The sequence below is a fragment of the Pseudopipra pipra genome, chromosome 4, assembly GCF_036250125.1.
Source record: "Pseudopipra pipra isolate bDixPip1 chromosome 4, bDixPip1.hap1, whole genome shotgun sequence".
Taxonomy (NCBI): domain Eukaryota; kingdom Metazoa; phylum Chordata; class Aves; order Passeriformes; family Pipridae; genus Pseudopipra; species Pseudopipra pipra.
Window position 1 is genome coordinate 5,394,417 of NC_087552.1, and position 14,946 is coordinate 5,409,362.

General features: G+C 42.8%; 1 long non-coding RNA gene across 3 annotated transcripts; it reads right to left on the bottom strand.

Annotated features, from left to right (window-relative positions):
- Nucleotides 1–2,306: 2,306 nt before the first annotated feature.
- LOC135412701 (uncharacterized) lies at nt 2,307–14,547 on the bottom strand. 3 transcript variants are annotated; one of them, XR_010429902.1, is made up of 3 exons: nt 11,266–14,547; nt 3,640–9,550; nt 2,307–3,371 (listed from the first exon to the last, which is right to left on the bottom strand). It is a non-coding gene; the product is annotated as an uncharacterized LOC135412701 (long non-coding RNA). The 3 variants fall into 3 exon arrangements; XR_010429900.1 differs by having other exon boundaries at nt 3,640–9,961; XR_010429901.1 differs by having other exon boundaries at nt 10,350–14,547.
- Nucleotides 14,548–14,946: the final 399 nt, after the last annotated feature.

The following is a 14,946-nucleotide window of genomic DNA, read 5'->3' on the forward strand; positions in this document are numbered from 1 at the left end:
AATCTTTTGGTCGCCGGGCTACACTTAATAGGATGAGATTTATTTTTTTTTTTCCCTTTCCCCCTTGAACCACAAAGCTGCCAAGCTATCCAAGAAAGAGGCTTGTAATTAATGCTAAGTGGAGTGGAAAGCAGGGTGGCTGCTCGGCATAGGGCATGCTCTGGCCTCAAAGAATGCTGGTGAAGCTCTGAAATAACTGTGGGTCTCTAGGTTTTTAATCATGGTACGTGGGAGTAGGAACTGCCTCCACTGCAGTGAAGATGTTTGGCTCCGTTGCGACTGGAATGTGAATATTGAGCTGATGGCCATGGAAGCATCCCTTTGGGTGGATTCTTTTTTTTTTTTTTGGGTAATCCTGGAAAGGCTGGATTTGCTTCTCTTTAAAAGCTTTGTGGAAGTTCCTGTGGGTTGTGACCTTGGAGTTTGGGGCTGTGATCTTCCTGATGATAACCTCGTCATCTCCCCTTGGCTTGTCCCTAGAGGGGCTGTTCCAGGGACACATTTTCTTAGATATCCCCTCCTCCTTGCACAGAGCTTTGTTGTTCTAGTAAGTGGTTTCACTTTCTGAAGTGCTGAAAGTGGCTGTTAAAGAAGTAGCTGTCTTAACCTGAGGCTCACCTGCTTTACATTTGATTTTGTTTCCCCCCCCCCCCCCCCCCCCTTCAGGTTGTTTTCTCACTGGGTTTGATGAGCAAGTGGAATGCAGTTTCCATGTCTGCTGTATGGGTTATAGACCTCACTGTGAGCAACAGGACAGGGCTTTTGGCTCAACTCTAGAAGAAATAGGGAATGTGGTGGGAAAGTCCTTTGGCTGTCCTTTTCCAACACCTTCTGGTGCCCAAAAATCCTTAGAGAAAAATGTCTGTGACTGCTTAGAAACCCTTAGCTGGGTAAAAACTGAGAATAGATCAGGACTGAATGGCAAAAAACCCATGTGATGAGCAGGAGGAGTGACACTGGGTTTTTTAACCCACTTTATAATGGTCCATTTCAACTCCATGGTTTTCCTTGTTGGCTTTGTGTGTCCCAATTATGTTCTGCATTTCCATATCTGTTTGATGTCTAGACTTGTGTTGAGACTATAGCGGAACTCTGCAATAGCAGAAACTCTGGTATCTTTGCACTGCCTTAACTTGCAGAGCTGTGTAGAATAAATACCACAGCTGTTGGCTTTGACCATTTGGTCAACTTGCTGTTGGGAGTGGGATTTTTTGGTCCTGTAACAAATAGGCTACAGCAGAGGACCTGCTGTGTCACGTTTCTCAGTTTTAACTCCTGCTTTGTGGGCTTTTTGGTGGGTTTTTTGTTTGTTTGTTTTTGCTTTTAAAACAAAGCCCCTCAATTGTCAACCCATGTCTGGGTTAGAATTCCTAAGGTTTTTTTCCTTTTTGGAGGTGGCTGTATAGAGAATCAACGTATGGAATATTTTTCTCCTCCAGTGTCTTCATGGATCTCTCTCTAAACTGTATGTCGGTGTTTCCCAGCTGCCTTGGTTTCTCATGCAGATGAGCCCTGCCAAACGGTTTCCTACTGCACCCTCTTAGGACAAAGGCTCAGTTGTTGTTTTCTGTTGATAAACTGGACATTTAACTGCTTCGTTTCCCCCCTACTACAGCAGAATTAGTCGGGGGCTATTTGCTCAGGCCCCAATCCCTGGGATTGCTGGGACAATCGCTCAAGAGGTTCCGATTTAGAAACCAATGAATGTCAAGCTGAGCCTCTGAACTAAACTTTCTTTGAGATGAGCCAGAGTGACCTGCAGCGAGCTGTAAAGAAGAGTGCAATGAACCCCCCCCTCCCGTTCCCTTCCCCAAAGGAAAAATATTTCCCAGACCACTGGGAACCCTCCTGACTTCCTCTCCTGTGAATTCTGGATTAGTGTGATTTGCATGCTTAAAGTTAATTCACTGGTGAACGGAGGAGGTGTCTGGGCGCTTGAATAGATTCAGCTCCTCGCTGCTGAGTGCCAAGGGCCTCCGGTGCAAACCACGGAGCGAGGGAAAGTGAGGACATGGAGGACAACTGCAGGGGTGAAGGGAGGGAGGAGGGGTTGTACCATTTGTACTGAAGTGTTTGCAATTCTGCCCTCCCACAGGCCATGGCAACTGGACTGAATGTAATCTGGCCCTTTTATTTTCTTGCTTTCATTCAAGTGAGGCCATATAACAAGTGGAGAGCGAGAGGAAGGGGGGAAATGCATGAAGTATACATAATAAAGGTGATACTGCTGAAAACGCTGTTTGCTGTTGAAAAACGCAACCAAACTTGATGTATTGGGAATTTGAGTGTGCTCAGTCCTTGGGAGCTTTCTCCTGAAGCCATTCTTAAAAACAAAGCAAACAAAAAAACCCCCTGGTCTGGTTATCCCCAGGCCTTGCTCCCTGATAAGAGCCATCTCTCATGACCAAATTAAAATGTGGGCTCCATCTTGCATCTTGCACTTGATAAGACACGTCCATCCGCGTATTGGGAAAGTTCCCATTTCCAATTTTTTGGTGCCTGGGAAAAGCCTCTTTTAAATTGATGGGGGGGAAGAAAAAAAAAAAAGAAGAAAAGTTTGAATCATTGCATAGAGTCACTGGCCCCGCTGAGGGGGCTTTCTCTCTCCTCTGAAGAACAGACCACGCACAAAGCCAGATGGTTCCCGTCTGCTGGCTTTATTCAATGCACTTCCTCCCACAGACGGGAGCCCTTTTGCCCTCCTTCCACCCCCCTCTTTCAAGCATCCACCACTGGGCCTTTCTGTTCTGCGGCTGGAAATAATCTTTTATTGCCCAGTTGTTCGGAAGTGACCTTTTGCCCTTGATTAGATAGCACCAGGCTCTATCGCCGGATTGCTTTTGAGCTGGCAGTTGCTTTTTTGTGTCCGCTGATCCGGTGTCAGGGAGAACAATGCAAGGCTTTGCAAAATTTTAGTCCGGCTAAGGCTCCATGTGGGATGGCTGGGGGTAGGGAGGAACTGCGTTGGATAAAGCAGCCTCGCGGACCATGATTAATTATATGAAAACATTTCCTTTAATAAACTGCAAAACAAATCGTGCTTTGGTTTGGTTTTTATATTCATCTCGCGCACTGATGCGAACCGCTGCGTGCTCCTTTCCAAGCCGTTAGCTCCTCATTGGAGACGGGGAGCAAAACTGCTCCTTGTTTCTCTTCTATGGGATTTTTGTGCCCAGCTGTGCAGGCAGGTGAGCTGAAACCTGCCCCCAAAACCCTCCAACTGGTGTTGAGCTGTGAAACCACTGTGTTCCACTGATGGGGTTGCCAGAAGAGTTATTTCAGGGAGATGCTCTCAGGCTCTGGTGGAAATAACTGATCCTTTTCCAAAAAGCAGCTTTGATAGCTTTAGAAATGGGAATCTTTCCAGTTACCTGTAGAAAAAAAAAAAAAAAGAGGCAGTATTTATGTAAGTTTATGGAAATTCTGTAAAATGTAGTAAGGAGGAAAATAGGGTTTCTAGAGAAATTTTAACCCCCAAAACCTAAACTGATTGTGCTTTAGGCCTCACTTGACATATCTTGTATTATTTTCTATTAAATATAAAATGTACTGCATCTATTTATGGGGGTGGGAATCTTTCCTAAATAAACAGACCTTGAGTTTTAGCCTACAACCAAATGAAACAAACCCCAAACCTACCTTTCTCCTTCAGCTTGATCTGGACTGGCTTAGAAACAGCAGGAAAGAAGCTGGTGTCCTGTAGGTTGTTCAGTGATCCGAAAGCTAAAATTATGGAAGTTGTTTTTGAATTAAGTTTTCAATATGTATTCAAGACAGCTTAGTCTTCAGCAGTCTAGCAAAATAAACAAATTTTTAAAAAAGTAAATACATCTGGTTCCAGTCCTGTAGAAGTTAAAGGAGAAAGATCACTGTTCTGCAAGGTTTTTATTCTTTGTATTTCAGTTTGAGGTTTTTTTATTTTTTTTTATTATTTTTTTACCCTGATGGGGGTTTTCTTTGGGATCCTATCACTACCCAGTTTTGGAGGAATTGTCTACAGGGGACAATTTTGTTGGTTACCACAATCCCTTTGTTAGTAGTGGGCACTACACTGCTCCCTTGAATAGTAACCTTTAAAAAATTATGTATTAGCTCTCTTAGACTCAGCGATTCATCAGCAGCTTTTTAATTCTGTCAAGGCCACCCCTTCATCTGGTAAATAACACGAATGTCTGTGGTGTGGATTGGATGCGTTCGGTATCAGGAAGGCAGCTTGTGAGCTCTGTTCCCTGTCTGACTGGGCTGCAGCTGCTGGAAACCTGGGCCCAGTGAGGAATGTTGCCAAGCCAAGGTGGCAGCAGGGAGCTGGGGCAGGTGCCTCCACCTGAGTCCTACCTGCTCTCAGACCAATCTGCTACAGGAGCCTGTTGGTTTCACCGTTGTTAGATGTCATAGGACTTCTCTGTGAGGAAGAGTTTGCTTATGATTCTTAATTAATTCCATGCATTTTCCCTTGCACACCAAGTTTATCCATTAAAGTGTTATTTTTAGACAGTAAGAAATACTGAAATATTTGTATAGGTTCAGTTGCACTGCTTGGAAGACTTGTCAGGGCAGCTGAGAAGCAGAGGTTGTGTCACCTGTAGCTCTCAAGGCTACAAGAACTGTTCAATTAACACAAGCTGTGTTAATTGAACCCAGATCTGTACCCATATCTTTTGGTTGTATTCAGAGTACTGACTGCTGCTCTGTCTTTTCCCCTATGCCAAAGTTATTGCTATTATAAGGAATTTACATCTTTAAATATTTTAGGTTGGAAGGAACCTCAAAGCAGTAGTTCCAGCCTAAATTGCTTTTAAACAGTTTCTAATTTGTGCAAGTTCAGGATACTTTTTTTAATGAGAATTGATGAAGAACAGCTATAGGAAAATTCATACCAGCAAATTTATTTTAATTCTTTCCACTTGTCAAATCTCTCATGTGGGTTCAGTGATGGCAGTTACTCAGTCAGGTTTGAAAGATGTCAGTAATAGCAGAAGAAACTCCAGAGTAACTCATAACTTTTTATCAAGTGGAAAAAACATAACCCAGTATAAGGCAAAGTAGTATATCTGTTCTCATTGTCCTGTGTAGGAACCCACGAATGTGTAACAGGGCTATTTCCACTTGCTAATGTCTCTGCTGATGTTAGCCAATAAGATGCCCACGACTGTCAGCAATGTTGTTTTCAACTTCTGTGCATGTTTTCAGATTTTTTTCCGCAGATAGTGACACCTCTTTGCCCACTGACTACATCTTGTGGGCTGGGCTGCAGCCTACGGCAGCTCTTACCCCGTGCCACACGCACGTCAGGGGGGTTAAGTGTATGTCAACGCTTGTGGCTGTGGTGTTGTAGGACGGAGACAGGCAAGCCAGCTGAAACTTCTCCAAGCCAACCACAGCAGTGTGGGCTTTGATGTGGGCTACCTTAGCTGGCTTCTCCCTGTCGCGTCTGTGACAACGTGCTCGCAGAGGAAGTCATGCTCTAAAACACATCAAGTGGTTGTTTCATGCCCTTAAATCAAGGGTGTTATCATCCACAGGTTTCTCTTGGACTAAAGCTTGATCTTCCCCATCCTCTTTGGGGGGCGGGGGGGTGGGTTCCTTATCAAAGTTGTGAGCTGCTCTTCCTCCTTGGTTAGAGAGGGCACCTGGGAGATTCCTTGTGCTCAGGCCGAAATTGCTCTGGCTTGGCTGCTTATCCTTGGCTTGTTCCTACTGGGTCCAAGCACATTTTCAGCTCACAACACGAGACAGGACAAGGGGGAATGGTTTTAAAATGAAAGAAGGTGGGTTTAGATTGGACACAAGGAAGAAATTCTTCCCTATGAGGGTGGTGAGGCCCTGGCACAGGTTGCCCAGAGAAGCTGTGGATATCCCTCCCGTCCCTGGAAGTGTCCAAGGCCAGGTTGGATGGGGCTTTGAGAACCCTGGTCTAGTGGAAGGTGTCCCTGCCCATGGCAGGGGGGAGGTGGAATTAGATGGTCTCTGAGGTCCTTCCCAACCCAAGCTATTCTGTGATTCAGTCCTGCCAGCTCTAGCCTAGAGTGGCTTTAACTGAAGTGATATACAATATGCAATTATCCTGCAGAGAGGAAAAGGGGATGGAGCTAACTGGGAAGACTGGTTTGACTTATTTAAATTCTACAGGGTTTAAATACACTTTTGCTTCCTTGATAGTTGTTTGAATTATTTATTTTTTTTTTTTTTTTTTACTACTTACAGGAGACAATATTAGAGCTGGTTTTTGATTGCTCACACTGTTTTGTCCTGAACAATCTTTGAAAACTTTTTTCTTTTGCCATATTAAATCTCCCTAAATAAATTGCCTTGGAAAATTAATGAAGCATTAAGATGCTGAAAAACTGGGTTGCATACAGGAGAAACTTTAGATACTTGAAGTCGTTTCAGGATATGTGTGCATGTGGTGGGAGACGGGAAATGAGTTAATTTTCTATATTCCTAACTTGTTCCTTTCTTCTCCAGCACTGTTTGCCTGGGAAAACAATGATTGCCTTTCAGTCTTTTCTTTCCTTTCAAAGAACTGGGATTTAGTCAATGGGACTATTTACATGCAAAACGTGAAGCATATGCATAAGTGCTTGCAGGACTGTGGCCTTTCATTGTCACTAAAGCATCTCTGCTTTCCGGTGGCAGATGAACTTGTCATTTTAAAAGTCGTAATAAACAAAATTGAGTCATTGCGAGCAGGTAATTAGCCTTAAGAAAAATAAACAAGCTCTAAGCAGTTTAAGAAATGTTTTCCCCACCCCCTAGCTGGGGAAAATGAGGCATTGCCCTTTGAAATTATGTTAAAGTGCAGGAATAAACGTATTGAAATACAACTGGTGATGACGGTAAGCGGGGTAGAATCTGCTCTTGATTGTGTTGAAAGCAAAACTTTGAATAAGACGCTGACAGCATTAGGTTTTCTCTACTCAGTTTATATTTAGGTTTGACTTATCTTCCTGCCTGTACTGGAAGACGTGCAGATACCACAGCGCTCCTCTGATGGTTTGCTGAGCAGCGTAGTCTGCTGTGTAAAACAACAACAAAAGCAGGACAACCTAAATATCCCCCCTCCCCGCCCTGGTATCGTTCCGACCGGTATCTTTAATTTGGGTAGATTAACCAAAGCACTTGTTTTCTGTCTAATTTGGTGACTACAGAAGACAACTGCGACAGGAAACTTGCTTATCAAGATATGTCGTGGAAATAGCTGTAAGTGTGAGACGATGTCACAGTGACTGTGCTCTTGTTAAGGCTCCTTGAGGTGAGAAAAGCTTTGCTGTAAAACTATTTTCCATGTAATCTTCATGTTGTGAGTACCCCACTTGAATTGTGCTGGGATCTAATTCCAAAAATTTACGCTTTCATTGGGTGTTCAGCTAGGATTTTACAGTGTGTAAATATTCAAGCCTGAGGTAGGCTATAAAAATCACTGGCTTCCCAGATGACTTCCCTCTGCCTCTATCACCTCCCACCCTCACTGCAATAACCAAAACCATTCAAAATAAAGCCCAGAGATCACTATGCTCCTTACTACGAGCAAGGACTCTATGTCCTATTCCTTGTACAGCACTGAGCACTTTGAAAACTAAACAAATAACAACCCTATCAAAATAAACCAATTTAAAATGGTAGCAAATAAAAGGAGGAATACAATCATGTGCTCCTTTGCCTGACTAATGTTTCTATGTGCTCAGCCCTTGGTGTTATTGCCTTTATGAGATTTACATAAATTAGTCATCACATTTTATCATTTTCCTTTTACATATGTATGGCTGTTAGATGCGTGTGAAAAAATGTCATGAGTATCAGAGGTCTATTTGCATTAGAATTTCCAGTGGAAATGTCAAGTATGACCTTTCTCTTGTCCGGGTGGCTAATCCCATTTGAAATTCCTGCCATGCTCCTAGGGAGGGTCACTGCGCTTGTGAATTCAAGCACAGCACCTGCTGCAGCCTCCGCTCCTCCTCTTCCTCCCTGAGCTCAAATGACAGAGCTGGCAGCCTGCAGGGCCGGGCTGATGCTCTGCCTGGCTGCGGTTCGCTGCAATCTCTACTCCCCAGTTATGGGACTAAAATGCTTTGTTATGTTTTTTTTTTTTTTTCTTGACATGTTGTTTCTGGAGCGTCTAAAGAACATAAAGGAAAGATGCAGCAGACATTAATGGTGACTGCTTACTTTTGAAATAGAGGAATAGCGATTTGGAAATTTTAGAGCAGAAAAGTAAGACTTTTTCATATTAAAAGAAAAAAAGCAAGAATAAAGTCGTGTCTGGGTTCATGATTCCTCCTGGATTATTGGATAAGAGATCCATCCGTCATGATGAGTGACTTAAGTCTTCCCTTGCGGCAAATCAACCTGGAGGCTGCAAGCAGGTGCAAATATATTGGCAGGATATCCAAATGTAATAAACTACCCCTGCTTTGCCACTACATTGGTCTGTTGACAATTTCTCATTACAGGAAATGCTTTTTGATATTAAGAGAAAACCTGCTCTTGGGTTAAAATGTCTATTTCTAACACAGTGACTTTTTAATCCCCTTGTATGCTGAGGGGATTTGGAAGCAAAATTTCCTGCAGCCTACGAGAGAATAACTTTTATAACCTTGCTTATCTCTAATTAAATTTTATTATTTTTTAGATGTTAGTTTATTTAAATATTTAGTTTGGGAAATAACCATCACAGATTAAGTTCTTGGTTCCTGTGGTCATGTGGGTATTATCAGTTTACGGCTCTTTTCTGAACCAGCCCTCAGTCAAATAATTTTCTATCAGACTGGAGCTGTATTGGCAAGAACAAGAACCACTGGTGCCTTTGTAATCAGTTCCTGACATTAGAGATAGTACGGCCAGTTCCTGGGCCTCCTTGATCTTATATAAAGTTTGATTAAAGCACAAAGCCAAGTGAGTGGGAATGCCAAACTTGCTCCTAACTCTGCTGCCAGATTGCTGCATGAGCTGTAGCAAACAACCCATTTATAATCCTTAAACTTTGCGCCCACCTATGAATTGAAAAAAAATACCCTGTAATGTGTGGAGGAGGCTTGGTGAATGAAGATTCTTAGGAAAAAAAAATTAACTTCAGTAAATAAAATTCAATAGTAGCTTGTGTAATACTGTTGCATTCCTGCAGCCCTCTCCTGCTCCTGGTTTAGACCTCCTGGCCTGGCTGGGGACCTACTACCTGTGGGATGCTGTGAACAGCTTAAGTCCATGGGGAGTCTACCTGTTCCTGTGACTCATGAACAGCTTCCCACCCGTGGTTTACACTGCACTGTAGTGTGTAAAACCACTTAAATTAGTGCATGACAGCAGGATGTTAACTCTGGATGACAAAACTGGCCACCATGCCAATTGAATTATTTCCCTTCCTTTTCAGTCTAAGAGGATCCCTTTCCCGCAACATCTGATTGAGATTGGTCCCAATGCCTTTATTGTTCCTGAAGTATAAGCATATGTCCTACAGCAAGTGTTTTGGTGGGTGATTGGCATTCTCTTAGAGCGTAACCTTCAGTGCTTTTCCTGAGGAAGTGAGCTGTACTGACAAATGAAGCATGTTTATCTGCTGAATAGAAAAAATACAAATAAGAAATGTATTTAACTGGGAGGTGACTCAGTATGTGACAGGTGGGATGCTGGTTACATATTTTCCTTAAGGAGTGGTGAAAGATGACGGGAACAAATCTGTCATGTCCTCCCAGGGTGTGTATGTGGGCACTGTGAATCAATATATTACAAACATGGAGATCACGGGGGGTGGTTTTAAATTCAGTGCTTCTAAATCACTGGGGGCTAAAGCTGAGGTCTTTAGGCAGCCACCTGCCCTAAAGCACTTTGCTGAAACGCTCCCTGTGGGTTTCAGTGAAGTTACTTTTGGCTGATGTCTAAGCAAGTGCAGTCAAGACAGCCCACTGAGAGCAGGGCAGAGATTCCTTTGTGAAAGGTCTTGTTTCATCATGCTCCATGTGTTTATCTGAAAACAGAATGTATTCTTGAAATGACTAGTTATTGTCTACTGACATTTTCTCAGTAAAGAGCACTGCTTGCCTCCCTGGGGAGCAGCAGGGCCTGCTGCCAGTACAGCACCTGGAGGGAAGACTGTGGACATGGCAGTTCCCCTTCTGTCTTTCTAAAAGTCTGGATGTGACATAATCTGCAATTTGTACCATCAGCTAGACAGGCCAACAGACACCATAGGTGTGTGTACTGGGCAAAAACCAGCTCATTAAAACTTTAGGAAATACATATATATTTAATAGGAATCTTTGTGTGTCACTGTTAGTTTGTCAGGCCTTTCTGTGGCTTTTTGCTACTAAGACAGAAGAGGAAGGGATCCCCCAAGGCATGAAAGCAGAGCTTACCCTATGTAGGCAGTAGTGGCAGTGGCTCCTGTCCCATTCTCTTCCCATTAGACTTCTAATAACCACTCCTGGTGCCCCATATCACTCTTACAAGAGGAATCTGACATGGTTGAAGGCAGGGATGATTGCTGTACTGCCACGAGCCCCTTAGCAAACTTGTCTTTTTGTTGCCTGGTCATTCCTATGAGGTCTTAGGAGTATTCCCCATGTTGGACAGATGGCTCTATCCAACTGGGCTCACAGGAAGTGTTCTCATGTCCTCAGATCTTCCCGTAAGTCTAGCTTTTCCTTTAACACAGAGCCTGCTTCCTTATATAGGAAGTTGCACTTAGAAGTGCAACCTCCTGTGAAGATTTAGGAGCCTCTCCAGGCTGCTGTATCTCTTCCAGGCACTGTGCTGATACAAACAGGCTGGGTTTTTGATGCTGTGGAGACCTTACAAGGTAGTGGCCAGAGCCTCTGTAATAAAACCTTTCTATTTATTAGTGGCTTTCGCAGCTTTCATACGCTATGATCCTGCTGAAAACAGCCTTTCTCCAACAACACTATTTCCAATGGCTTCACCTACTTGGGTTAAAAGTTCAAGTCAGATCAGAAATATTCTTCAGTGCTGTGCTACTAACAAAAGCTTCACGACATATCAGTTAAATGGCACAGGCGTGACATGATGTGATTATACTTAAGGAAAATAGAGGACAAATAGGGTCATAAACAATTTTTATAGTACTAGGAGTGGGAAGAGTGAACTTAACATTCTAAGGCATGTTATTACATTTGAGCTATGTTTCCCTCTCCTTGATTTTTTTTTTTTTAAATATATATAGCTTTTCTGAAGAAATAAGAGAACTAGTTATGGGGTTTGCTTTTGTGTCTGGGCTACCATCAGGCTTCCTCATGCAGCTGAAAATCGATTTACCTCTACACTAGCAGAGGGGCTGAGCATCAGATATCACTGATGGCTCTGATAACTTGCTAGGTGTGACCTGTATCAACGAAGCTTGAGTGAAATTGAGGTGCAGTCCATCGCCTTCGTGACTCACTGGGATAAACAGGAGCTAATTAATTGTCATGCTGCCTTGTGAGGTCACTCTCAACCTAGGGAAAAAACTCCACAGTTCTGACCTCATAAAGGTTAAGTGCCAATCTGTTCATTCCACCTGCAAGATATTTCTTCATGTGTTCAGAATTTAGGTCCAAAGTTGCCCCCAACACACAATGTTTGACAAATGCTGCTTAAGTACTAGATAAAATAAATAAGCGATTGCATGACAAGTAGGTTTTTTTTTTTTTAAATTTCTGTATTTTATATTACTGTGATTTCAAACATATGCGGTTAAGCTTATCAGATTTCTAAAAATGAACGTTCTATAAAAATCACACTGGGCCCCTCAGCTGTGTTTTCCTCTATTATTTATAGACAAATTGAAAACAAATGGTCTTCTCTTTTTCAAAAACAAAAAGCACAATGAAATGGAAACAGCTGTCAGAATGTGCTTTTCCTCCCAAAGTCGTCTGCAATACAAACTAAATGAGAGATTATTTCCTTTAATCTGAAGTGCGTTGCCATTTAATGGTGGTTTTGGTGGCAATTCCAGTGGAAGCTAAAGGGAAAAGTGTCAAGACTGTTGCAATGGGAGAGAGCTTAAAGCCCCCTTTCTTGGCCGTGCCACATCTTTAAAGGCTTGTGTTTTGCATGGAGAGAAAGAGATCAAGAATTCAACCTATTTAGCTTATCACAAAGAAAGGCTGAGGAGCGACTTGATTGCAGCACTTAAACACCTTTGTGGAGAGGAAATCTGTACTAAAGGGCTCTGTAATTTAGCAGGATAAGTCACAAGACTGAACTTGAAACCAGAAATCTCAGAGTACAGGCATGTATCTTTAGCAGTGACGTTTAATAACCATTATAATAAACTACCAAGCAAAGGGATAAATTCCCCAGCTCTTGATTTACACAGCCCTACTTGGAAGCAATGCTTAAACCAAACGCAAGCTGCAGGGATGAGCAGAGAGGTAACAGCAATTAAATGGCCTCTTTTACAGCAGACTTCAGGATCTTAGGTGGCACAATAGTTAAACTTCATGAATGCATGAAATAAAGTGGTTCTCTTGGTGGGCTCACCCATTCCAATAACAGAGAGCAGCCTGAATCTGCTGCAGAGATCACCTCACACAGAGAACAGAACCACAGAAGAGCTAAGTGTGACATCATCCTTAGAAATAACTACATGGCAAGGGCAAGTGTTATATAACTCCTCACTGTATCATGAGACTACTGGAATTCTTCCGGGTTTAGATCCTGTTGGAAAAGATCCAGTTTGAGCTTTTATTTCTATCCAGACTCCAAACTCAGGTATTCCAACTTGTATTAGCAAGAAAAGTCATATTTTATTTGTATAGGAAAGAAAACTGCTAATTTTTATGATAGTTATCTTTTATGAAATAAGTGCACAAACTTTTATAAAACAAGCATACATATAAAATCTCAGGCACCAGATGAACTAACTTGCTTGAGTTACTGGAGTGTCTATTTGCCTCCAGACAATCTTCTGTGAGCCTACTAAGAACAGTGACTGTATGTAAGTGAGCAAAAGGTAGTAAAATAGAGTTTACAATGGGAGGGGCAAGAAATCAAGATGATGAATGAATGCTTTGATAGTGTAGAATGTCATTAAATTTCTGAAAGCTGAAACAAGGGCAACAGGAAAAAAAAGTCCACCCTATAACCTTTTACTTTAAACTAAAGTCTGTGTTGCTTGCAAGATGTCTCTATTTCTGAGTTTTGGAGGCTTCAGGAAGAGTTGACTGAAAGCCTTCTGCTGATTCAATTGCATTTTGCATGCTTCATAGCCTCTCCTCATTACTGTGCTTCTGTTTCTCCAGTGTCCAGCTTTTCATTCCATCCCCAAGTGGCACCATGTGTAATCAATACAAGTCCAAGTAGCTCTATGAAGGCAGGTGATCGTATGAAGAACTCTGACATCCTCTTACATTGTTGTTAATTAAAAAAATACATATTTACTTATTTTAGGTGGCCATTGCCTTCTTGTCTGCTGCATGGTCCAGGGTTACTGTCAGGGACGAGCTTATGGTCAAAAGGAACTCTTGTTCTGATAACGTATGGCAAATCTTATTTTTCTTACAAGAAAAAGGAATCAAAATTAGAATTAGTTAGGAACTAGAATACCTTATCTAGTGAAGGTGCTTTGCCACCCCTTCTATTTAATTTTTGAATCTTGCCAGCAATACCACAGAGTTAATAGCAATGACTGAAGAAAAATATCCATTAGCACAGTGCTACTGTGTGGTATGCACTCCATAGCCATTACTTTCAGAAATCACTTAGTTTAGGGCACTTTCTTATGACTTTTCTCTCAAACACACCCTATTAACAATGCACTTTGTCTCTGACTGTATTGCAGCTGATGATAAACAGATGGATCTCGGTCACTGGATGAATATGAGAAAGCTGCTGGAGCATGGTATGGTTTGTATTCCCATCCAGCTGCCTCGGGCTTCTGTCCTCTTGAAACCCTGCTAAACAGCAAAGGCTTCTAATTAGAGTGAGGGTGAGGGTCTCTTTCTGGCCATTTATCACTTTCTTAGGCAGGGCTTCCATGGATTTGGAAGAGGGAAAATGCACGATGCTGTCAAAACAGCATCTTCTTCAGAGTGACCTGAAGAAAAATGGGGTTTGTGTGAAACAAACACACAAGATTGTTATGTGGGTGGGGAAGGGAAAAGAAGTAAGAAAGATGGTGAAAATCGCTGATATCTCACATAAAACAGCTCCTGACATACTAATTGGTTTGAAATGATGCTGTGAGTCACTGGGGACACAAACCAATATCACAGGCTTCGACAGTGGACATTATGCAACACTAAGTGATGATCTCTGGATGTTTGAATTGTGGTTTGGGGTTTTTTTTTAGGGCTGTTTGCTTCCATAATAAAACTTCCTTTTGTGGCAACAAGGTCTAATGCTGCACACAGCGCCACTCTGGGTATGAGATTTTATCTGTGTGAAGTTGAGTGGTCCGAGGTGATTATAAGTCTACTAAAATCTGCTGGAAAAACATTTTCACGTGGCCAATGCCTCGTGAGGCCGAAATGGAGCGCTGGCACTGCGTAGGTGTGCCGGACCAGCTGCCAGCCTCTTAGATTTATTTTTTTTTTTAATCCCAGTTCTTAGAAGATGATGACAATGGTAAAGATACTGATATCGAGATAATAGAAAATGGAGACACCGTCTGCATTTTGCTTATTCTTTGCCCACTTTCTGTCTGGAGGTCTGAGCTCATCATCTCATGCGGGGAGTGCCCCTCGCTGTGAGGCGAAAGCAGAGGTGATGAGGGGAAGGTGGAGATAATACAGGTTTTTCTCCCCTCACACCTCCTCTTTCAGGGCACCATAAGGGGGAGGGCAGGCGATGGTGCCAGGCATTGACTGCATTTGCATCTCAATGGCAGCTGCCCCGGTGTGTCCCCTCATGGCGCCTGCCCGGGTCAAGGCTGTGAGGGGGGACAGGAAATGGCGGCGCCTCCTCCCCCCCATTGAGCTGCCTCCCGCACCCGCCCAGCCTGAGGTCACCTGGAGC